Consider the following 24,110-nt stretch of genomic DNA (forward strand, 5'->3'; position numbering starts at 1 on the left):
GAGCTTCTCATTTTTATTTTAATATCTGACAATGCTGCTGTCCAGCAGATCCAGCTGGAAAAGAAACATCAAAGTAGCCCAGCGCAGACCTCAATGTCATGTGAGGCCAATGCAAAAAAAATAAATTACATAAATAAATAAATAAATAAATAAAAACAGCTAAAGAAGCATGTCCAAATCCAGCCTTGATAGAACACAGCAATTCACTGCATTTGTGAGAAGAACCACACGTAGGGAGGATCACATTTATCTATGTTAGTATGGGAGTTACAAGCACGTCTTCCTAGCCAGTGCAGTCCGTGAAGGCACGATAATAAAATATTCATTGGTCGGCTCATCGTACAGGGTAACTGTGAGGCTAGCCTGCCCCCTCTGTGACGCCCGCTCGTCTAAGCATTATTCACTGGACTTCCTGTGCCTCCCACCACTCCCACCTCCTGTCTTCCCTCTGGGTCTCTGGCCCAATGGCAGAGAAGGAATTCCAATTGTGCGGAGAGTCTTCGCCTGCAAAGACCTCAGACTGCACCGCTTTGTACTTGTTGAAAAATAGAAGGTTGTTACCTAGGGAACCTGCGCTGAAAGCGGGATCTAGGAGGGCTTTAGGAGGTTATTTAAATAACAAACGGCGTCTGCGAATTCATCTTATTGCGCTCCTCTGTGCAGGCATGAATATAATTAACAGTTTTCAACTTTGTCAAACGCTTTACCGTTATTAACACGTTTCACGGTCCATTTGATTAGCGGTGCTTGTTGCAAGCACTTTGAAAAACGCACGGGTGCAACTTGCAAGCATTCACACATCAATTCTGACCTTTAAAAGAATTTCATGAATAAATGCACCAATACCACATAAGCCCTTGAATATATTTTGCAGTTCACTGTGTGCCTTTTAAACTAGAGCCTATGTATCAATAGAACTTGTCTCAGGCTTGTCACTCGCGATGAAAACAATGCTGGGTAGTGCGTCTCAAGTCTATCAACAACCAGGACAGAAAAGGGGGGAATGGGTGCTCTGGGACATGGATAATAACAAAATATTAGCCTACACGAGATATTCTAATATTACAGTGTCATCTGCATCATCAAATCAAGCCCCCAACTGCACAGTTTTGCCGTCCCAAAATGGCTGCAAAATTTTCAGGCTGACGCTGGTGAAAAGTATTGCCTTGCCGTTTCCCACAGTGAACAATAGGCTTAATTAATACCAGAACGGCTGCTGCCAGGACTATGGAACTCAGATGCGCTTAGCGGCATTCGTCATCTCTGCCGGTGCAGGACTCAGCCCCTACAGATCAAAACAACCACACTGTATGAGAGGTTTCAAAACAGCGTTACTGAAACCAGGTCTGGAAGCTCCTTAGCCAGACGCCAGCAGCAGTGTGTGGGAGCTAGTTAAGCGGGCGTAAAGTGGGACAGCGGGCTGGCTGGCAGTGCTGGTGGTCCGCTGTCTGCATGTACCCATGTGACCAAAAATCCACTGAAAACAATGCAGTACATAATTATCACAAATTATCTTACCGTCGGCAACCAGTTACTGTATGCTCCAATGGCAAGCCCATATAACGGATCATTTCTGCAATATTCAATAGTAGGACTCTTGACATCTCTAGGGGTTCGTTATGATACAGATTACACCCATTCCAGAGTTATGGATGTGACATTTGGACATCTCTCAGAAGGACTACACTTCTTAGCCTACATGATAAAAAAATATTAATGCATATTATCATAGCACCCACCCGGCTGAGGGGAAGGGTCAGAAACATTGTTAAGCCAGAAAATCGATGTGACACAAAAAGACAGGTATTTTTGGGAGACACTTAAAAAAAACTTTTTTTAAAGAGAAAGTTTGATATCCATGTAATGTAGGAGGGTTGGCTGAACATAAAAATAGCAATTTAGAAAATATTTGTATCTTCGTCTTGATTTTCTACAGCATTATGGATATGACGCCATTGTTTTATGGATGTGACATGTCTGAAAAGTACATTGTTTCCCAATTACATTTTTATCATCACACATTTATTGTCATCTGAAATGGTTCTGAATGTCAGTTTTGACATTGAGAAAACAATGTTTTTGAATGTTTTCAAATGGCCAATGGTAATGGGACTAATAAATACATTTGTAAGCATTTTCCTATTGTTAGCTTACATTTCATCAGAATTGAAAATGGTCACATAATTTACTGTGTGGGACATTATTAACAAGTAATCACAAAGGAACTAGTAGGTGAAAGAAGACCTCTACATTTGACAACTCATACATTCTCATCATAATGAAGTCCCCAAGCAGATCAGAAACACTCTTCAGGAGGCTGGCATGAATGTCAGTGACTATGGTGCACAGATGACTTCACAAACAGAACTACAGAGGCTACACTGCAAGTTACCACCACCAGAACCACTATTTAGCCACAAAAACAAAAAACAAAAACAGGATGTTCAAGTTAGCTAAGTACATAAAAGAGCATGCAGGGTTCTATTGTGGACAGATGAGGCCAAGGTTGACTTGTATCAGAATGATGGCAAGAGCAAACTTCAGACTAAAAGGTTCACTTTTCTAAGCAACAAAACATTTTCAAAACCAAAACTGGAACATTTCATATGCTGAACAGGAATTAAGGCAACTAACCCCCGAAAAAGGCAGAAGCTAAAGATGCTTAGTACAGACCTGGAAAAGCATCACCAGAGAAGATATGACAAAGTAGTTAACATGATTACTTTTATTTTACATCACCTTAATATGTCCCAAAAATGTTGGTGTCCTGAAATCGGGGGCCTATATTGCAGTTTAATTATTTGGACAATGGTACAATTTATGTTCTTTTGACTCTGTACTCCAGTACATTGTATTTAAAATTTGACAATGAATATGAGGTTAACGTGCAGACAGTAATCTTTAATTTGAAGGCATTTACAGCCATATCGGGTTATCAATGTAGGAAGGACATCTTTTTACACAGTTCCTCCATTTTTGGGGAACCAAAAGTAATTGGACAGTTGGCTTCTCCACTGTTTCTGATTATTCAGGTGTATTCAATTGCTGCATAGTGCAGGTATAAGAAAGATTTCAGTATCTATTCTTGATTCTAAGCTTTTGATAGCCAATGACAGTCAAGGAAGTCATGAGTCTGAGAAATAAGAAAAAAAAAAAACAGTCAGAGATTTACGCAAAACAATATGCTTACCACATTTTAATTAAGAAATAATTAATTTTATTTTTGTATGCTCTGCTTGACATTACTATGGGATTAATGTGTGGGAGGAACAAGTCACATAGTAAATTGTGAAAATATTTTGTTATATCGAATTTGCATATACATTTTTAATACAATCCTATTTCAAACGCCTGTTTTACAGAAACACTTTGTCCAAAACGTGATGGACATTGCATTAGCAGTTGCAGTCAGCCTCTCACCTTTACATGATTTTACAATTATCAATTAAAACGTAACCCTCAATCCATGAATAGAGCTGAATGTCTACTCTTGGTTTTAGCCTTGGGTTTTTCCTGTGAAGACTGCATTTGTGACTGCAAAGATAAACCAACATGAAGATCAGAGAGCTGTCTTTGGGATGAAAAGAAAGCCATTTTTAAGCTTGGGAATAGGTTGTACAATAAGTTGGAATGTCCTGAAATATAAAGAAACCGCTGCCGTACATCAAACAAGTCGACCAAGGAAAACAACAGCAGTTGATGACAGAAACATTGTGAGAGCTGTGAAGAAAACCCCCCAAAACATCAGTCAGTCACAGACTGACCACAAACAATCTCCACAGGGTAGAGGTGAGGGCATCTCAATCAACCTTTTCAAGAAGAGTTAGAGAGCAGCAATATAGAGGCTATATCACAAGATAGCAAGAAGCAAACCATTCATCAGTAGTAAGAATCGGAAGGCGAGATTACAATTTGCAAAGAAGTACAGAGATGAGCCACAAAAGTTCTGGAACAAAGTTTTATGGTCTGATGAGACCAAGATTAACTTCTACCAAAGAGATGGAAGGGATCTGCTCATGATCCAAAACATACGAGCTCATCTGTGAAGCACGGTAGAAGAAGTGTCATGGCTTGAGCTTGCATGGCTGCTTCTGGAGCTTCTGCACACTAATCTTTATTGATGATGTTACTCTTGATGGTAGCAGCAAGATTTATGCAGAAGTCTACAAAAACATTCTGTCTGCCAGTTTATGGAGAAATGTGTCTAATTGGGAGGAACTTCATCATGCAGCAAGACAATGACCCAAAACACACCACAAACAACAAAGGACTTTGTTAGGGGGAAAAAAATGGAAGGTTTAAGAATGGCCAAGTCAATCACCAGACCTTAACCAAATTGAGCATGCATTTCACCTCCTGAAGAGGAGATTGATGGGCAAAACCCCTTGAAACAAACAACAACTGAAAGAGTCTGGAGTAAACGCCTGGAAAACCATCACCATAGAAGAATGCAACCGTTTGTTGATGTCAATGGGTCACAGGCTTGATGCGCTTATTATAAGCAAGGGATATGCTACCAAATATTGTGTTATTTACTTTAATTTACTTAAATGCTCTCTGTTCCAATACTTTTCCTCATCTAGAAATTGGGTGGTCTGATACTAATGGTGCTGTGTTCCAAGTAGTTTAACAAATCTAGGTGTAAATACCAGGAGAAAAAAAAAAAAGGTGAAATTCCAAACTCTTGTCTTGTGTTCATCTTTTTACCTCAACCCCAAATGTATTCATTGTATTGCAAAAACAAAATAATTGGCCTTGCCGTTCCTATACTTTTGGAGGGGACTGCATTGTGACAATGCATCCTGCACTGTAATGGTAAGAACATGCTGTCTGTAATCCAAAACATACACATTTACACGTAAATGTAAAAAGTTTCATTGGGAAGTAATTTATTTGTTCATGCTCAGGTTGACATTACTGTGGAATTGCCCAAATGCAGAGAAATACTGGGATATTGCTGGCTCATGGACCTCCCCCCACATCTCCGCCACTGAACCCTGTAGCTGTTTCCAAGCCGGCCTTCCGCAGTGGTTTCTGTGACCGGGTTTGTCCTTGCTTGGCTTCTCAGTTTTCAGAGGCAGTTTCTATAGCCAGCGTACCCGCTTGCTGTCAGGCCAGCAGCACCATGTTACAGGCATTGGAGTGCAAGAAGCAGCTGGACAAATGGAAAGTGCATTACTTAATATTTCTCGGGGTTGCCTGGCACACAAATAAAAAGGCTCAAATGTTCATTTGTACATAGCTAGCAGAATCCCAGTATAAATTCTGTCTGCATTCAGTTAGCTACTGAGCAGCTCTCATCTTTTGCCAGATGCCAAATTCCAAGCTAATGAAATTGTGAAGCGAGGCAAGTGGTTTGTTTGCTTGCCAGGAGTTCTACCACAGGCTAAGTGTCTAGTAGCTTTGTCTATCTGATGAAGAAATCAACAGCCCTTAATATCAGTCTTTGTGATGCAAGTCAGCACATGATAGCCTGTTACAGTAGTAGAGATAGCTCTCTGTGAAATGCATTTTCTGGTTAGAAGACTGATAAAATATGCAGTCTTCTCTTATTTGTCACAGGCATTTGGCTTCTTTTCTTAATTTGCACAAGACGAGACAAGAAGATGCAATATCTACATTATTCCATGTATTGCATGACTTTTCTGATAGATTGTGGCCATTCATTATTTCCATAAGCTTTAGAAAACTGGGATGCTGGGATGATAGAAATACTGAGGCTATGACATGAGGCCACAGCCCTGAACAAGAAGGCTCTTCTGAATGTAGTCCTCTCACAGCAGAGTGAGGAAAGCAGCAGCGTTCAGGGAAGCCCAACCATCATCCATGCACTCTGCTCATATACACATACAGTAGCGTCTACGGACAGACACCAGTGACATCCAACATTCTCTGCTACCAACACTCCTGGCCACCTTGAGCTGACACTGTCTGCGGTACGAACCTTTGGACTTCAACATTTCGTATAGCAGCTGCAATTCATGAGCCATTGCTCCTAATTCATGTTATTTGTGTGACTGAGATTCATTCTAATTCGCCTGAAGAATCAGTTTCACACCTTCTGAATTGGAAATAGTTTCAATCTGACAATCTGTCCACTAGGCATCTCTTGATACTTAGGAAACAGGTAAACTGCTCATTTCATCATTTACAATGTCATCTGGGCAAAGTGGGGTTAATTTTATTTTTTTCTTATAAAGATTGCATGCAGCATCATTCATACTGTGAAGTGTTGAGGAAGCTTGAGGCATCAGAAAATACACGTTAATAGGTTCCAGGTGCTAAGCAAAGCCTATCAGTAGTTTCAATCTCATAATAACAATGTACATGCAAAAACTTACTTGTGAACTTACTGTAATTGCATACTGCAAACATACAGCAACATCGCATCTATTGTTAATCAGGCAGTCTTAGGGTTTTGAGGAATAAAGCCAGAGTATTTATAGAACAGCTTAATCCAGTTTTTCCAAGAAACACAAACAGCAAAGCACATACACACAATTGTGACCAAAACCACAATTAACCCAAATCCAATACTGCAAGTTGGAAATTCCAGAGTAATGTCAACCTGTGCGTGATGAAAAAATAAACGTACTTACTTCCCAATTAAACTTATGTCCCAAACAGTCGATTGTGACCATTTTGAAATCTGATCAAATATAGACTAACAACAGGAAAATGCTTAAAAATTAATTAATTAGTCCCATTACCATTGAAATCAATGGTATTTGGCCGCCATCTTGAAAACATTCAAAACCTTTTCAGAACCATTTCAGATGACAACAAATGTGTTATGATAAAATCGTCAAACAATGTGCATTTCAGACGTAACATTCATAACACTGGTATCTCCTCATAAAAATCAAGACAAAGAAATACATTTAGCTATTTTTATGTATTTTTATATATGAGTTTTTAGAAAGTGTATAGTCTCCCCAAAATACCTGTCTTTTTGAGTCACATCCATAACGCAAGTTGTCTGTCACATTTCTTCTGGCTTAAAAATATTTTTTATTAAATATTAGTTTTTTGCCCTTCCCCTCAGCAAAGTGGATGCTATGATAATATGCATTGACAGATTTATCAGATAAGAAGAGTAATTTTTTGGGGGATTTTGTTTGTCATTTTGTGTCCAAATGCCACATCCTTAACGCTGGAATTGCCCAAATAATCACATCACTGCTGAAAAGGAGTAAAATATCTTCATAAATGATCAATTGAGGCAGTGCCAAAATATCAAATACACTTACATGTCTTGCATGTGTCAGTATAACTCTGTTCTGCATTTTTTTGGTGTTCCTGCTATACATTTTATTTTTAAGGCTAATATCATAATTGAAGTTCCTCAGGGAAAATTATTCCATTCGTTTCTAATTTGGGTTTCAGGGGCATGCCGTTTGAAATTGAATGGCTTAGCCAGGCACCTGACATGTGAAAAGTGTCTTCAACACCCACACTGAAGCAGAACAGGAAATCAGCAGGTCAATGAATCCCTTGAACCTGAATAGAAACATTAAAAATTTGGTGCTAAAAGAGGGAAATCAGTGTGTGCTTTTACAGTGTTTTTCTAAGGGTAGGGAAATAAGGCCAAGCTCTTACCAAAAAAACTCTCTTCATGAGAAACTGCAGACAGGGATTCAGGCTACGTGCTGGCATCTTAGGTGGGGTTAACAGTTACTGCAATTCCTAGGTGGTTCATCAGTCACCTCAACTGCCTATAAATCTGTGATGTGCTGTATCACTGAAAATTACTGGTTACTGGTGCATTTCTGCAACCAAATGTTTTTCACAAAAAATATTTAAAAAACAGGAAGGTAGGGTAAGATGATGCTTTGCTAAAATAAAATTACAAACTGTATGTGTAAAACGAGTCCATCATGTATGTATGAACAGCATTACAAACATTGTTACTGAAGCAAAAAAAAAAATCTGAGAATTAAATAAGGATCATGTAACTGCTTCACTGTCTTACAAAACCAGCTCTGCCGCTGTGGTCAATGCCACATTAATTCTAGCTGAACGGCACAGAGCAGCTCTGGAGTGGCCAACTGACAAAATCGCAGCCAGAACCAAAGGAATTTAAATGTAATATTTGCACAACCATAAGGCATTGTCACTAAAACAACAGAGGGTGCGCACTAGGGTACAGATGATCCAGAGTCAAAATATGAATCTCAGTGATCTCAGACTGATTTTCTGCACCACGCCACCATCTGGTAGAGCTACCCAGAGAGACTGGGGCAGATCCTGAGACAGGATGTGGAGGACTAGGGCGGCATGCACAATTTGGCAGAGAGAAGCGCCTCGGATGAAAAAAGGGATACACTCCAGGGAACCCCCCTACTTTTAAGGGTTTATTTTTGAGGGGCTTTTGTAGTCTCCTCATGCTCCTTTTGAAACTCCTGCAGCTTTATACCAGTCCACATAAAAAGAACCGTTCATCCGTAGCGTTCATGGAACACGAAGCCCCATAAGATGAATTCACTGATACCCAGATGCCTCCCTGCACAAAAAGGAGACCTAACCTGCAGCAGACCCACACCAGCACCTCCAGCAAATGTAGGTGCTCAGCCAGCAGCATGCCACAGTCCTCTCTCACTGCGCACTAACACACACGCTGCAGCGAAGCTCACGGCTAGTGTGCAACGAGTACCAACCCGGACACAACAGCTGGTCTAACTGAAGTCTATATGCAAGGCGGGCATTTGCTCTGAAACCAGAAACCAGCTGCTCTTGACAAGGCGGTTCACATTAGTGATGGGCTGCTGAAGCCTAACGAACCACTTAACAGGCCCTCTGTCACTGACTAGTTTCAACCAATCACAGCCCCTGGCTGAGGAGAGCAGAGCCCTCTGGTTGGTTGGGGTCAGTCAAAGAATGACTATATGGCAGCTGGACTCATTCTTTCACTTGCTCTGTCGCTAGCCTGTGAGGGTTGAAAAGACTGACCCCTGCACCAGCCATGTAAACCTTAAAGGCGAGCATCAGAGACAGACATTCAGCATAACGTACTGAATCTTCTTTAGCCTTGGAAATAACTGGAGAGGATGCAGCTTTGCGCTGAAAGCTTTCTCAGCCGTATTGAATCCTGAAAAACCTAAAGAAAAGAGCACAAGGGCTTCTTAACAGTTCTCCCTCTCAAACCCAGCAGCATACTGACAGGTGTGATGCCCTCTGGCAGTACTTGACTTTGTGAACTCCAGAGACACGACAGTCTAATTATGCAGAGGATAAAATGTGACATCTCTCTGAGGTAACAGGAGGGTTATACATACACTAGCAGTAATGTTACGTCTTGCACTGTAGGACTTTTTTTTTTCAAGTTCCCTTCATGCATTAATCACACATTTATGAGCAACGACACAGCCTAAATTTCAATGAGAGGCAGTAGCTGATCAACAATCAGGAAAACATTTCAGGAAAAACAAGGGGGTTTGGATTTGGCTTAATAAATTATTTGCAGGAGGCTCTGGAGTGCAAATGCAGACTGGCTCACTGTGTGCAAAACAGCATGGCACATAAAATGCTAATCTCCCAAAATAACAAGGAATGCTGTCCACAAACTGAAAGCATGGTGACAACAGTAGAAACTTCAAAACACACAAACTGGTCACACTCCGTTCCCTCATTAAAGATTGCAGATTTTAAAAACCTACAGTAGACGGAGCAACACAGCTAGCAATAATGTATTACCTTCCACTCGGCAGCACCCATTTTGTCATTAATCATAGACACAAAACTAAAATTAGCCAATGGGGCATGTCCCATTCATCGGTCTTATCTAATCTGCTTCATTCCATCATTTGCTTTTGCCAATTATCGTATATACATTCATTAATTTGAACAATTCTTTGTGAAAGATGTTGTACATCAAATTTTATATAGGCAGTGTCCTAGTGTCCCCAGACCACTAAATGAATAAGCCTCATAAACCTGAAGGTTTGTCAGGAGAGGACAAGTTCACATAATGATTAATTTTCGAGCCCTGGAATACCAGGACAGTGATTAAAAAAATAAATAAAAATTAAATAAATACAAATCTTCAGCCACAAAGCATCTTTCATTTTCACAAAACAAATATGGATAATAACAGAGAGAAAATACCCCTTTCCGCTAATGCACTGCAGCAAGGGGGCTACATAGCCAGTGGCATACATCTCTTCCATGATCCCATATTTAAAAAGCAGTCTCTCGTTCAAAAAAAGGCCATATAACGTTATATTTGAGGTCAACAACCACGTGGTTTTGAGGCGCCCATCGATCAGATATCCTCAAAAAAGCAGTTCACTTCCTTTGGACAAGTACAATGTTTATAATCTGCGCCGTTCCAAATGCTGAGTAAATAATCAATAAATAAAATTAATGTGTAGAACGTCAACTACGATAACGGAGAGCCACGTCTATTTGAGAACGAGAGTAGAAACGTGTGATCTCGTAATCTAAAGTAGAAATGGGCATATTCAGATTCATTGAGGCTATGGGGAGAAGACGGTTAGCCACCTATAAACCATATTTATTATGTAACGCAGGGTAACATAACACCAAAAGAAACAACCTTGAGTATTTCTGTACTTTTGACAGCAAGCTAACGTTAGTTAACTAAGGTTGAATGAGGACATTTAGCCGCTAAACTCAATTTTGCTCACGTTAACTGCAGACTATTAATGTTAGCTAACGTTACGGATTCTCAGGCAGTTTAAGGTCATGGCAAGCGTCACCGCACAGACGCCAGACAAGCCGAAAATCAAAACACTACCGCTACAACAAGATCGCTAACGTGCGTAACATTAATTAAGTTAGCTTGCTAGCTAGCTGTATAGCGAACTTAGTTCAGATACCAAGCTACGTCCAATGTAGCAAGACCACTACTCGGTGTGCAATACATCAAACGTTAGCTAGCTAGCTACGTGAATTATTAACGTCTTGCTAACTAGCAAGAAAAGCTTAAGTGAAAGGTTAACCGGCTAGCATTAGTCTAACGTCTAGTTAATGCAGACGTTAATGCTAGTTTGAAGCCGGACAGTTTGCAAATTTCAGTTAGAGAAAACTGACATTAATTAGAAAAAACTGAGTCAATCGTTACAGATAAATATTCGACCTAACGAGGTATCAAACGATAAAGAAATAATGTAGCTAGCAAGCGCCATCTCAGAAACGGGAGCCATATTTTACTGGTTATTTCGAAATCGAAAAAGTAGCTAGCTGGCTAGACATTGACTAGCCACCACTAACGTTAGTTAAGTCAAACTTGGCGCCGGGGAATAATATTTCCTCACTTGCTGACTAACTCGTTTGTTACACCAATTGTTCCTTGGGCAACACAATTTAGCAAGCAGTCCAATTAGCTTGCCGCCTGCACAATATGGGACAGCCAAAGTTTAGCGGCTAAGCTAGCTCGTTTAACTGGCTATAGGGACTCTGCATTGTAGGGATGAAAGTGGTGTTGCCTGCTAGCTAACGGTAGACTAGCAGTGACGCCTTTACTCAAGGCAGCTAGGTAGTCTAACACTAGCTAGTTTTAAAAAGCTTACTCGGACTTAGCTAGCTATGTCAATATCCGTCATCATTTGTGAAATATTGAGTTTGGTAGCTATATTCTTACCTGTCCACTGCGTTTGATGATGGTTGATTATATAGCGTACGGTTCCAAACCTGGTTCTTTTATATCGATGAATAGAACGAATACAGGGATTAATTCTAAAGATTCTACCGATTCCTAAAGACAACAGTAGAAAAAATTCTCGTTCACGGGGGATCTACGCCAAAAACCACATGATCTCTTACGTCAGCACAAATATTTGCATACGGTACCAGACGCAGTTCCATTCCAGTCCCGATAGTTGCCTAAAAGTTCGGGAAGAAGTCGCTAACTTTAACTGCTATTATAGTCCGAGGAAAGGGTGCTGCAATGGACTGCTGCATCCCGGCTTCCCTTGTGAAATGAATGAACTCTTGTTGTTTTGACGTCTCTCTGTGCCAATACACACTGTATGCTAGGTAATTGAATATTCAGAACTGAAGTCAAAGATGGCTAAATTAAAACCACGCTTCACAAACAGTTAACAAGACTTCTCCTGGCTGTTGTATGTGCGTAAGTATGAATTCGATTTAGTAAAAATATTATACTTCATTGACTTGTTTGGAATATGTTTTCGCTTTCATTGTCTGGAGAATTTTGTCTAACATTACCTTTAAAAAGTTATATCATGTTTCCACTTCTTCATTGTACATAGCCCACATCATTACACATTTGAAATAATGCTTTACATCCTTGATTTTTCCTTTTGAAACTTCTATTTCTTGAAATAGGTTACATGTATCCTGCACAACAGGCGCATAACCATAATAAGAGGACGTGCTTATAAATGCATTTCGCATTTCATTAACAGAATACTGTAACTTTTGGAACTTGTATTTGAACATTAACATTTTAAATAAAATCCATGCCAAATACTTCTCCGAGCAGGAAGGGAACATGTGGTTAACAGCGACACCGTGTGCCCGTTCACAGAACACTTGCAGCAACTACAAAATATTTCCATACACACTTTTCTGAACTAGCCTGGAAAAGGCTGTTAACTAACTGTATGGCTTTACTGTATTATTTATCTGAATTTGTTTTATTCAGTTGGACGAGCAGTTTCACAAGACTGTTTCGTACCTTTCTGAGCGTATTTCAGAGGCATATTTTGCGAACAATATACGTTTTATATGTGAGCCAGGGAGGAGTTTATTATTAATTAATATTTGTACCGACTGTTTTTGATGACCAGCGCGATTAATTTAAGAAAGGTACTTCAGGAGAAGTTCTCTGTGTACTGCCCGGCATCATTACCCGGCCTCGTGCATTATTCATAAGACAGTTTTGGATCGCCAGGGAGCATGGACACATTTACATACAAATTAGTAGCTAATGAATTATGAATATCCCTCTGCACAATCAGTACCCTGAGTACTGTGCCTTTCTGAGGTCCTCAAGTAAAATTGATAGCAGTGTCAGTCTATGTCTCTGCTCAACCTGTTGATGCTCAACAATTAAGCCAAGTAAAAATGCATGCCCATCTGGGTGTTTCTTGGAAATGTATCTCTGTGTCCCCTAATAAATATAAAAGTGAAGTGATAATAATATACTAAACAATGCATGTGGGGTTCTCAGAAAAAAGATCATTGTGTACCACTGTGTACACAAACCCTGGAGGAGAACGTGTTGCAGCTCTACTATTAAACCTAAAATATACCATTCTCTACCATGAAACGTTCTGTAACAGCCGTTCCACTCACTAAAATACAGTTTCTGCTACAATTTTGCAATATTCTTTGTGCATCTATATTGTTTATTATTGGAATGTTGAGATACCCAACTTGTGAATGGCATATGGTAAGATGGAGAAGACATGCCCATTTAGAACACTTATGATTTACTGTTAAATTAGAAAATAATTGGACATCACTTAAACCATAAAATAAAATTTACTCCAATTTCCATCTGAGATTTACAGGCTACATAATTTATAAAAAATAAGAATTTTTTGATCGATTGATCATATTTCACTATTGGTGTTATTTACATATACATCACTAAATACTGTGTTTTTCTTTATAATTGAATGGCTCGGTCAATTTATAGCAAGTTGTAGCTTATTATAATACTCTAAAGGTTAGATTAGATAAACTTATTGGTTAAAATAAAATGTTTTCACTCAGTGCATTCATTTGGATAAAGGCGCTATATAAATTCCAACCATTTACCATTTACCATTTACCATTGATTCATTATTTTTTATTCAAAATTGAAGTCATATAGTGGACAACATTTTTTATCAGTTTACCTCAAAAAGGTTCCAACAGAATAATGAGTCTCAGGAATATGGCTCAATATGGATGAAATGTCAATATATGAAAGGTAATACACATTCAATATTTATTGATCTGGAACAAAATTTAGGGGGGGGGGGGGGCATCTTACTCTGGGAGTGTCCCCATCCTACTCATTCACAAATGCAAATTCATGAACTGAATATGGAGGAAAATGCTGTCGGGATAGTGTACAGTATTTGAACATGAGTGCAGACTGTGCATTCCCTCAAATTAGGCAAAATGGACAGAATATTCAAATTAGCAATAAAAACAATTTATTAACTAAACATGCAAATTGTTGCACATGAATCAAATGAGGACCAACGGTTGCCTAGGTCAGACAAGGGGAAACCTTTAGGTTGCCGTATGGTAGCAGAAAATATGGATTCCCCAGAGAATGTAATCTCAATGAAAAATATCAAGACGACCCACTGATTCTGATACAATCTGTTTCTTGCTGCTAATGGAAACGGTTGCTTTTGTGTATTATTTTACCTGCATCACCGCCTGAGAGAAAGAAGTACAGGTATATGGTGAGAGATATACTGTGATTTCTGTGGACTATGTGGAGTATATCATGTACTGGCTTATGTCCCTCCTGTAATGATGTTAATATTTTTTTTAGTGGACCAACCATATGCACTAAAAAAGTTGTACTGGACAAATCTAAATTGTTCATTTATTCCATCTTGTTGCGCCTATATTATTTAGGCTAGCAAATTTTCTAGGTTCATTTGAATGACACCATTTTAATTAGTGTCTGTGTAAGTCTTTTTATTAGGCTTATTCCTTAAATTCTGCTGCCATTTCTCACAGCGATTACTAAAATCTCATGTCATTTTGAAGGTAATTGAACACGTTAATTATTATTATTTTAGTAATATAAGTAACTAGCATAGCATTTATTGTTTTAGAAGGAACTACACTCAGTGAGCATTTTATTAGGTATTTATTATACTTAAAAAAATAGACTTATTGTTCTTACTTGAGCGGTTTGACGTGTTGTGTGTTCAAAGATGCTGTTCTGCATACCACTGTTCTAATGTGTGGTTATTTGTGTTACTGTCACCTTCCTGTCAGTTTCGACCAATCTGGCCCTTCTCCTCTGACCTTACTCATTAACAAGGCTGTTTTTCCCGCAGAACTGCTGGTCACTGGATGTTTTTTTTTTTTTGCAACATGCAAACATGCAAACTCTACAGACTGTTATACGTGAAAATCAAAGAAAATCAGAGATACTCAAACCACCCTGTCTTACTTCGATCACATTTCTTCCCTATTCTCATTCATTTGGTCTGAAAACTGCTGAACCTCTTGACCACGTCTGCATGCTTTTAGGAATTTAGTTGCTACCACATAATTGGCTGATTAAATATTTGCATTAACAAGCTGGTGTACAGGTGTACCTAATAAATTGCTCACTGAGTTTATAACGTTATGAATTTCCATCCCTTTTGGACAAACCACTTTACACATTCGTTAACTGCCCGCAGATCTCAAATATCCTCTATTTCCAGTTGTAATGCATTGACTGCTGTCTGTTATTTGAAAATCCATTGTGTTTTTACCAAAGACCTTCAAATAGTAAAAGGAAAATGGAAAAGTGCTTTTTATTTAAGCACTTTACAATTGATGCCTCCCATTCACTCATTCACAGATATACACACACACACACACACACCCACACACACTCAACAGTGACTGGGTGCCATGCAAAGCACCAATCAGCACCTCGGGAGCAATTTGGGGTTAGGTGTCCTGCTCAGGGCGGCACGGATGGTGCAGTGGGTAGCACTGCTGCCTCACAGCAAGGAGGTCCTGGGTTCGAATCCTCGTGCCGGGGCCTCTCTGTGTGAAGTTTGCATGTTCTCCCTGTGTTTGCGTGGGTTTCCTCCGGGTACTCCGGTTTCCTCCCACAGTCCAAAGACATGCAGGTTAGGCTGATTGGAGAGTCTAAATTGCCCATAGGTGTGAATGGTGTGTGTGCCCTGCGATGGACTGGCGACCTGTCCAGGGTGTATTCCTGCCTTTCGCCCAATGTATGCTGGGATAGGCTCCAGCCCCCCTGCGACCCTGTTCAGGATAAGCGGGTTAGGATAATGGCTGAATGAATGAATGTCCTGCTCATGGGCACTGAGCACCCAGGTCGGGGGATTGAACCGGCAGCCCTCCTGACTGGTATTCCCTCCTAAGCTAGTGTCACACCACAGACACGGATTTCATGGGTAGCCACTGCAACATCATCTCACCAACCTTGCCCTCAGCCTGGGATACTCCTCCAAATAGGCTACACGAACAGGTCCTGGTGCCTGATGGAGACTCCGGCAACCTAATGTAAACCAAACCAAACACGGGGAAGTGGCTGCTTCCACCAACGTCCACCAACATCCATTCAATGGCGGTTTTTCTCCAGAGGAATGTGGTTGATGATTATGGTTGCTTATTGGCTATCCCATACACAAAAACACTTTGATTGTTGTGAATTGGACCAACAATTATAGAGAAAATAACAAATAATTGCACAACGTCCCTGTGTTTGGAAGACAGTGATGATGGTCTCATGAGCAACAGCTTCCCCACAGTGGAGCACTATTTGCATGTCATTGTATGCTGAAATGGATCGCGTATGTGACTCGTACCAAGTTTTTATGGAAACTAAAGGAATTATACACACACAGAAAAACCAAAGCTGATCTTGAAGTATTTTTGTTAGTTATTCGTCATGAAAGTTGCACTGTTTGGAGTTTACATTACTTAATGGAGCAAGCCCTCCTTCCAGAACTGCCTGTGTAGCATGTACTTCCATAAGTTACTACTTGTGGATGGCATATGAGGCTGTGATCACTGGCTTTTTCCTCCTCATCCTCATTGCCACCTTCATTTAGCTGGTGTTTAATGGCAGGATGTGGGACTTTCTCTTTTTCCTGCCCATGGTCCAGACCCTAATCAGGACCACCCTGGCCAGCTGTCTTTGCAGCAACGATGTCATGTTTTTCTGCTCTGTGCCTGATATGTGAAGTCTTCTCCCGGCCAAGGCTTTTGCCATTGCGATGATAAACCAGGCTGGGTGGAGGACATCAGGGAGAAAGACAATAGTCAGAAATCTTGTGGGGGTAATCCCGATATCCATTTTGTTCACAATCTTTTGGCTGGCTGTTGTCAACAAAACTCCTTAGAAGTGACCGCAGCAGTGAGATGCCACAATGGAGATATGATATCACTTCTCCTCCTATAATCAGCTTGCATTTTTCATAAAAAAACAAACAAAAATAAAACTAAACAACTAAAATATTTCCCAAAATGTATTGTATTCCAATTCCACATGAATGTACACAGCATGCACTTGTAAGTGTGATTTTACAAAAAAACAAAAAAACAAAACATAGATAGTATTTCTGTTTACTCTTTTGCTAAAGCAGTTGCCTTAGGACTCTCCATACCTGCTATTCTTTGCTCTTTCACTTTATGGGGATATTTATATGATTGTATAACAATGTAATTAAAGTCTAAGTTTTTACTTGTCTATCAGTCTACTACTCAGTATTTCATAGTGAGAGAAGCACTCAATATTTTATTTTGTATTGCAGTTTTTCCTACAATATAACTATGCCCTACAACGATAAAGGTGCCTCTGACTATTGTGTCTAGTCTAAAAATGTTAAATGATGATTTGAAAAGCCCATATATCACAATTACCACTGCTATAATTGTTCTGTTATTTTTCAAATAACCACAAGGTGGAAGTACAGCCTGCAGCCTGCCTTCTATGGCATAATTAACTTTTTTCCCCTTGGCTGCAGAGGCTGTATATATAAATATAAAGATATATCTCTCTAAATCATAGAAGTGAAATTGCCCATGATAAATATATATTTTTTCTAGATCCCAGAGGAAGTTCTTCAGAAAATTAATAGTAAATCATTGGACATAATAATAGGGGGCCTGTGATATTTTTAACAAGCTGCTTTTATAAAATTTCATTTATGTCCTCCAGCTGCAAGATGGCGACATCGCTTCATCAAGCCACTTGTTGAGCCCTTATTGGTAATCATCCCATTGCAAGACTTGAATCGTTTAAATGAGCTATTTGATTATAACTAATTTATATGCACAATTGTACATTGATTTGTGATATTTAATGTTTCACAGTATTTAGTCAGCAGAATTAAATCATTTTTTAACATGTTTTTTTTAATGCTCCACGTTGAGTGGCCTGGTTCACTGAACCCCACTGATGACGTATAGACACAAAGCACTGAAATATCTAGTCAATGCAGTGGCTGCAGTACATGATATTTCTGATTGCACTGCATCCTTCCTACCACCTCTAAACTGGGTAGACATTCTGACACACAGCTCAAACAATGTGCGCAATGCATAATTCAGCTACTTCCTGTTGAGGTATAATCTCCCTCTCTGTCGTTATCTGTGCTTTGTAGAAATGTACATATTTGAATAAATTTCTTCTCTTCTACAAATTTTTTTTCCAGGGACTAGTCCTGTACAAGCCCAGTCCTCCAATGTAGACTGAGAATAATTTGTCTTTAAACAGAGTAGTAAACTCTTTTGTCTAAGAAACCGGAAATCCTTGAATAGTTCCCCTCCATGGCAGTGGCTCAACCATAATAATAATCAAAATCTTCACCGAGCTCAGAAGCAGCATGCAGCATATTTGCTCTGTGTGATGTAAGTCATAAATCATAATCACAAGCATGTCTGCACATCATTTTTGAGCCAGGATTCATGATTTGTATACCACTGGACTCTAAATGCATTCATTTTTATATTTCCGGAGAATTAAAAATGATTGTGTGAAAGCATGCACTCTTTCATGCCACAGCCTTTGACATGACTGTGGTCATAAAACATCAGATTTGCATAATGAAGAAGTAGTACATTAATGGATATATTATGAATGTTTAATAAACAATGTAGTCACATTTGTAGTCACACCTGTTTTTCTTCAACTTGCATGGGTGGATGGTATTTGATACCATCTCTATTTAACATGGCTTTACTCGCAGTTAACGTAGTTAATTATATTTTTTCAATATTAATTTCCATGAAAAATGTATTCTTTTTTCAGGAAGTTTTATACTTTAATACTACCGCTGCCACAACTACTGTTTTTAGTATGAAAACTACTACAGCATGTTTACAATTACTACAACAGTATATTAGAATACAGTATGTCCCAAAATTGTCAGTGAGTGCTTAAGAAATCAAAATGAAAATGACAATGTTCCCAAACCAAACTGGCCTGAATATAGTTGTGCTTATCGTGATATTCATGAAGTGCAGTGATATCAAAATAAAGCTAGCAGTTGATCTACAGTGTGTGCAGGTCATAGAGCACAACTGGTTTTCTTCCCTCATTCCATAAACAACGCAACAGAATTCAATCACAGTGGGGAAGCTGTGGAAAACAACACTGGTTGTAATGGAAACTCTTTGGAAACTATGACTCAGGGAAAAAAGACAGTAATAGCATTGTCTTTGTCTTTTCGGGTTTTCAAGAAAACCAAAACACATGGGACTGCAAAACAGTAAGTATTGGAAGATTGCGTGAAAAAAAATGAAAAGCTCAATATAGGGATTATGAGGACAACGTTCATGTTTATATTAGGATTGTTGTGAAGATGAGTTTGATAATGACATCATTCATAAAGCATAATGATATGGCATAGAATATTTCCCTGCAATAAATCAGAGGACTAGCAGCACATAATGTCCCTGATTTAGCTTGTGGAATACTCCTGAGAAATGTTATGTAAGATCCCTCAGAATTCATCAGAACGGAACTTTTCAGACAATACTGCAAATGTCGATAGTTTGTGGTCTTGAATGCAACAGATGACAGCAAGAGGAATCCACATCAGCCGCAAAAGTGTTTGACTGACAGACCTCAGCCCTCAGGTGTGCAGAAGCGGCTCGACTGTGATCCGGTACCTCTGCCCCGTCCCCACTTTTTAAGCTGCCAATAATTTGACAGCTGAAATATGCATGTCCCCGAGGAGAAGCTGCTGTTGGACCCCTGACCTAATAGCTCTGCTCTGACCTGCAAATGGTGCACTGAAAACTGTACTGGTATGAATGCTGATTGACAGCACAGGCCAGAGAGTGCACAGATTCCAACCTCTTCCGACAGGTTGTGAACAAAAATCTTTTTTTTTTTTTACGCTGGCTCTGATCATACCTATCACCTACAACTGCATTCTGCCCTGTCACCTACAACAGTGTTCTGCCCTGTCACCTACAACAGCGTTCTGCCCTGTCACCTACAACAGTGTTCTGCCCTGTCACCTACAACAGCATTCTGCCCTGTCACCTACAACAGTGTTCTGCCCTGTCACCTACAACAGCGTTCTGCCCTGTCACCTACAACAGCGTTCTGCCCTGTCACCTACAACAGCATTCTGCCCTGTCACCTACAACAGTGTTCTGCCCTGTCACCTACAACAGTGTTCTGCCCTGTCACCTACAACTGCATTCTGCCCTGTCACCTACAACAGTGTTCTGCCCTGTCACCTACAACAGTGTTCTGCCCTGTCACCTACAACTGCATTCTGCCCTGTCACCTACAACTGCATTTAGCCACGTTTGAGGCTCGTTGTGAACGAGAGAAATTTACTGCCGTAAAGACGGGGGTAAAATGGGGTTGTGGGACCACTTCCTCGGCATAAGTACACGCAAGCATCACTGCTGCATTACAGTTAAAGACAATTTCAGTTAGTACTGTCAAAGTCAGCTGGAAGATGGTTGCTCTTTATTGATAATGAGGCTCACAAAAGTTTACAAATCAGAAAGGACACACTGAACCTGAATAAGCATACCACCTTACAGCATTTTCAGAAAAAAATAAAATAATTTAATTGCATTTAAGACCTATTTGGTTTGAATACTGAATGCTTCTCTCACTATGAATTTTCTTTGTATAATGAGTTGTATCTAGTGAAAGCCTGAAAACACAAAATGTGGTAGTCAGAAAATATGAACGATAAATGCATTAAATGACCTGCTAGAGTATTGGCCAGAAATCCTTGGTGTATTATGGTATTGCAAGCTTACATTCAATTGAGCTACTTTTTTATGATGGGAATCTACTGTATCAATGACTGCACCCTACAATTCTAATAGTTATAATTGCACAGTTGATTTTGCCCTTTTTGGTGATTAGTTCATCAACACCCCCGGAGTAATAATGACTGTGTTGATTCTCAGTGTGTAGCCCATCAGTGCAAAAATTAATGCCATAATTATGCTGCTAATTGTATCCCTGTGACTGAGCGTGTGCGTGTGCGTTCGTGTGTATGTGTGCGTGTGTGTGCGCACGCATTTGTTCAATGCTCTCAGTAGGACGTCATCAGCCCTGTTATATGCTGTTATCTCCGAAAAAGATATTGAATGCAAAGACCGTATTAACCCTGTCAGTGTGTATGTGGGTGTGTATCATACAGGACCTAACCCTTGTGTTGTCTTAAGGGCCGGAAATGACCCGCCACTATGTTTAACAGCAGAGAAATTACCTTTTTTCAAATTGAAATTTGATGACAAAGTTTGTGATGAGTGACAGGTTGTTTCCTCATTTTGAGGGTTTTTTGATGGCGGGTCATTTTTGACCCTTCAGACAAGGGGAGTATACAGAATGTTAAGACTACACAAGGGTTAAGTAACTAGCTTGCGCTGACTGTAACACTGTTAATCGTATGCCTTGTGGAGGTGATCGTGTGAGTGACAGTGACACACAATCACAGTGACTTCTCTGCAATCAAACAACGAGATAAAGCCTTTCCTTTTGCTCAGGGGAAGATCCAATTGTTTAATCATCACACGCCAGTGCACTGGTGATCAGAGTGTCTCCGCTCTGTGATCATAACAGGACCAGAGGTGCTTTTGCTTCTATGCTTGGCCCCTGATTAGCTCCTACACGGCCCTGGTGAGATCAGATTGCACTCGTGCTGCGGAAAGACGCCTCAGAGGTAAATTAGTCCTTTTCTTTTCTCTCGTACATGTCAGTGAGTTGTCTCAGTACTCAGTAGCCATTTGCTTTTACAGCTACCTCTATTTGAAAGCTTTGGGAATAACTGAAGGTTAGGTTCCAATGTGTTCAATTTAGCAATATATTTTACAGTTGGTGGGTACCTATCCTGAAGTCTCTAATTTGAACCAGGAACGTTGTAGTTTCGACAGTAGGAGGATACTTGCCCCTACAATTTGTCTGTATTTAAATGAGTCTGCCACGTTCCATCTGAAGAAACCCAGAGGGAGGGTTTTGAACAAGTCAGAGCATCCTGGCTCCTCCAGAGAAAACTCAAACCAGTAGCTGCAGGTCTGAGCATGTTGCTAAAGCTTACTGTAAAATAAAACCCAAAGGAAATGCACACTTTTAATGCAGGAGGGGTTTCTGAGTAAAATATTTCACACACATGCCAGAGAGACCTCAAGGATACAAGCTTTTTAAGAATGGTCACAGCTCAATGGAACCTATGCAGCTTTGCAAATGACCAATAGAGGGCAGTGTGACATTAATGAAAAAAATAACTCAGCAATTCCAAAGATTTCACAATGCCTGTACCAACATTATTCCTTCACATTCCATCTCCACTTCATGGGTGAAGACATTTTCAAGGCAGAGCAAAATGGGTGAACAAAGATTCAAAACAAAAATGCTCACCTGTGTGTGACACAAAGCAATTTGAAGAAAGTAACGCTACAAATAGCCAGTAAATACAGCATGCACTAGCTGTGGCTCTAAAATGTGTTATTGACTGTACATGGCTGTGAATGTCCTGAGGACAATTACGGCCATTAGCTATATTCATGTGAAGTGAACAGACAAACATCAAACATTAATTCATGATTTCCCCCACATTTTCACAGCAGTTTGGATGCCCAGTTGCAACTTGTAGGTGAGATACTCCCTTTATTGTATTGATTTACCAGGGACAGTGCACATCTATCAACAATTTCAGTTTCCACATCAATGTAAATTTGCCAGAATTATCTAATTAGCTCACTTTCATCTGCAGTCCCTAACCTGCATGTCTGCGCGCATGCCCCCCCGATTGAACCTCGCTGACTTTTTATTAGCATGCAGAGCACAAGCTAAATAGACAAATACAGTAGAAAGACAGATAAATAGATTGAGCTTTAGTACATCAGGTAGTTAACTCGGGCTACAGGCCATCGAGGCCTCATTCTGTGTTTGTTTTCTTTTTCACACAGAAAACATTGGCACACCATCACCTGGGCCTGTTTACTCATGGCTCCGATCCAAATCAAGCTTCATAACTCAGGGCAGAGGGTTTCATCAGAGATCACTGGACATAATGATCACAAGAGACATTTTCATTCATCACAATTTAGACTTTAGTCACATAAGTATGATGGCAAAAACCAAAAGGACTGTGATCGTGAGAAATGTGTTGTGTTCAAATATAAGTTTTACACAAGAGACTGGCTGCGGAGGTGAAATAACGCGTCATAGCTATGCTGTTATCCGCCTAGCTTATGGCACCCTTTGCTGAAATTCGCCTTTGGTATGTGCCTTTAAATTACACGGCTGTTAGCTTTGACAGTTAGCGCAGGAAAGTAAAACATCTGCCACACCAGTCTAGAGATGGCTTTATTTATTTATTTTCTCTTCTCATCTGACCTAAATACTTTGTAACCCAGTTCTGATCATGACTTGACTTGCTTGGAAAAACATGTGAGTGTTTCAGCCATTACAGAGAGGTAAGCACGGAAGTGGATGTGTTGTGTAAGAGGGCGGTGAAGCACAGGAGAGCTGTGTTTCTGTCTGCTAGGTGGGTAGCGTGCCTGCACATCATCCAGAGTTTACCTCTGAAGCTTTGTGATGGGTGCCTAGCTGTCTGTCTGTTGCAGCCATTCACCAGAGTGAGGTTAAGAGCAGCACCTCACACCAGATAACATTCCAGACTTCGAAGGTTTCAGTCCACTGAATGTGACTTGGAGTCATATTTGGACACATTTGTCTTTTTCCTGCTAGAGGTAATGTGACAGTTAACCATGGTTCCTTGAGGTAGTGAATTGATCAAATTCCAATGTGCCGTGCTCTCACAATTGACCAGTTATTGTCAGTGCCCCCATTGTTAACACCCTCCCACCCCTCCCCCCATTAGCACTTCTTGTAATACTGTGGTACCTGTCATACAGAAATCAGCCAATGGCTGACTTGAGTACATAGGAGCTATGTGTGTGTCAGCCAATGCGCTCCTTCTACGGTTGAGGCG

At 40.0% G+C, this 24,110-nt stretch overlaps 1 protein-coding gene across 2 annotated transcripts in view; it reads right to left on the bottom strand.

Annotated features, from left to right (window-relative positions):
* The window catches only part of LOC133136800 (zinc fingers and homeoboxes protein 2-like), a 29,128-nt gene extending 17,201 nt beyond the window's left edge, over positions 1–11,927 (bottom strand). For both annotated transcript variants that reach the window (XM_061254543.1, XM_061254544.1), the window contains exon 1: positions 11,603–11,927. The gene's annotated coding sequence lies outside the window, so the exon portion shown is untranslated. The remainder of the gene's footprint in view (positions 1–11,602) is intronic.
* Between the last annotated feature and the right edge of the window lie 12,183 nt (positions 11,928–24,110).

Source organism: Conger conger, chromosome 9 (genome assembly GCF_963514075.1).
Source record: "Conger conger chromosome 9, fConCon1.1, whole genome shotgun sequence".
NCBI lineage: Eukaryota > Metazoa > Chordata > Actinopteri > Anguilliformes > Congridae > Conger > Conger conger.